Below are 2,909 nucleotides of genomic sequence, written 5' to 3'. Positions count from 1 at the left end.
TACCTGTGAGCTGGCATTAAGCACATCATACACAAAGAAAGGAAAAAGTCATTAAAAAGGGAAGAAAAACCTAAGTGAACGTCAGAAGAGACTCTGAACTTGCTCTTAATCACAGAGTAGTGAAGGGAAATGGAGGAAATGTTGAAGTGAAAAAGCTGAACAGAAAATTTCAAAGGACAGCTCAAGATGACAAAGTATGGTATTAAAATGAAATGTGCAAAAACCTAGCTTAGATGTACAAGAACAAAAGGAATAACACACTCAGAATATTTTAAACTGAAAGACCTGAAGAAAACAAATCAAGCCTCGAATTGCAATATTGAAAGATTCCAATGGAAAAATACTGGATAATGCAGAAAGCATCCAAAAAAGATAGAATGAAAACACAGAGTTACTGTGCCAAAAATAACTAGTTGGCAAACTTTTATAAGAGGTATAATATAATAAAGAACTAAAGGTACTAAAGGAAAAAGTCCAAGATTCACTGAAGGAATTAGCCAAAAAACAAGGCTACAGGAACTGATGGAATACTAATGGAAATGTTTTAACAAGTTGAGGAAGCACTGGAATCACTCATCTATGCCAAGAAATTTGGTTACTTGGCCAATTGACAGAAAGAGATCCATATTTTTACCTGTTCCAAAGAAAAGTCACCCAACAAAATGCTCCAATTATTTAACAATTTCATTGATATTACATGCAAGTAAAAGTTTGCTAAGGATCATGCTACAGGCTGTGTGAAGAACCAGCAGACAGCTATACCAATAGTATTGAACTGACCGTCGGCATAACATTTCTTTACTACTTCAATGTCCTTCTTGCTGTATTAAGATATGTATTATTCTGGCAGATCTGTGTCTGACTTTGTCATTGAATATCTGTATACAAGAAATGAGTATTTTAGCTCAGTATTCAAATTTGGGGAATTATATCTGATATCAACTCTAACTAGAAATCAATGTTTAGATAATAGAAGGTAAAGGAAGTTGTACCAAACCATATTCTGAAGTAAGTAGAAAACAAAGGAAATGCATTCTTTGAAGTTAGGCACAGCAATTTTATTCAGTCCAAACCTGTCCCAACCATAATAACTTTCAGAGTTTTATGAATGCCATACCATTTAGTTTTGGTCTGTATGGTTTCTGCTCGGAAATCCGAGTTTAATCTTATTGATGCCTCTTTGGAAATAACTTTTGTTTTCCCTGACCTACTCTTTGTTGCGGGCTGTCAAGGGGTGAGGGAGAGCATTGCGCAATTTTAGCCAAAGACGGAGATCAGGTTGGTGTGAGAAATTAATAAATTGTATTCCTGCAACTGCTGACAGAAGGAAACATTGGGGTTCTACTTCCAAGCGGTTTCAAAATTCAGTAAAAATCCAGAAAGTTATATACTTTAAACAATGTGACAAGAAATAGGCTTTTTCAAACATCAGGAGATAATGAATAGGTTTTATAATAATCAGATGATTTTCAAGCAATTGGATAAAAAAGGAGAAAGGTTCAAAGGAAAACAACTTACATGGAGTCGTGGTTGCATGTTGGTTTGCTAACTGCAAGATCAGTGGTTTGAAACTACCAGTTACTCCTTGGGTGAAAGAGAGGGCTTTCTAATCTCTCAGAGAGTTACAGTCTTGGAAACTCACAGGGAAAGTTTTACACTGTCCTATAGAGTCTCTATGACTTGGAGAAGACTTAATGGCAGTGAATTGTGTTTTGTTGTTTTTTAGGGATTATCAGACCATCAATTAATATCTTATTACTCCAAGGCTGTCAGACTGGTACCCCTTAGGGTTTCAACCTCTATGCTTGTTTGAATGGCCCTGCCTTCCCTTTCCTGAGTTAGAGCTTTCTTAAGAAGTTTTACAAAATGCCCATGCTTTGAATAATTTAATAGGTTAAAAATAATTTTTTTGTTTTAACTCTAGGGAAGGAGGCTGTTACATCCTGCATTTCTTTTAATATACTAAATCTCAACAGACCAACCCCCAAACTATGTTACATTTCCAGTGTCTGATTAACAGCAAGCTATATCTTTCACCCCTTGTATCATTTTTATAATCTTTTATTTTAATATGTTGTGTTGATTTTCTTTTAAGATCAATCCCATTTTATATTCAAGCATATATATTTGTGATAGTTAGGTTTACTGTGCCAACTAGGCCAAGAGGAACATGTGGGTGGAGTTTAATCAGGCTGCAGCTTGATTGGAGGGCAACTGAGATAAAGACAGCTGGTATCCCATCTTCTTCTTCCCTGGTGATCAGAACAGCATGCTGTTGCTTAAGCTAGTGTGCTGCACTACCTGTGGACCAAGCCACAAGGATCGTGAAACTAGAGCTTGAGGCTCCTTCAAGACCTGCTTCACCACGCTGTTGGTGTGTACATCGCTTGAGCTTGAGGCTGGTGGATCCTGTTGCCATGCATGGCTTGGCTTTGAGATCACATCAGGACCTGCTTCATTAGGCTCCCGTGCTACTGACTCTTGCTGACCCACCTTGCTGTCTGCTGCCTGTGGGCAGACTCTGCTCTTCACCTTGGACCTAGCAGCACTTATGAGTTGAACGACTTCCAGTATATTAACTGTTCCACAAAATGAATTAAACTGAGCCCTCTGTACTGCTGTGTGGACTAATTAGCTATTACATTGCTTCTCGCTGTTTAAGCCTATCCATATATATATATTCACAAGTGTCCTGGTTTGTTTCTCTACAGAACCCTGCCTAACAAAGTCTTGTCTTTCATGATGCTAGGGAAGTTTTCTTTTCAGTTTTTGATGAACGAAACTTTTATTTAAGACACACTTGACGGGGAGGGAGGGGAAAAATGAGGACCTAGTGTCGGGGGTTTAAGTGGAGAGAAAATGTTTTGAGAAACGATGTACAAATGCGCTTTACACAATTGATGTGTGTA

Source organism: Echinops telfairi, unplaced genomic scaffold (assembly GCF_000313985.2).
Source record: "Echinops telfairi isolate 266 unplaced genomic scaffold, ASM31398v2 ScPeMD7_7469;HRSCAF=8507_0, whole genome shotgun sequence".
Taxonomy (NCBI): Eukaryota; Metazoa; Chordata; class Mammalia; order Afrosoricida; family Tenrecidae; genus Echinops; species Echinops telfairi.
The sequence above is the reverse complement of the archived record's forward strand: the minus strand, read 5'-3'. Positions refer to the sequence as shown.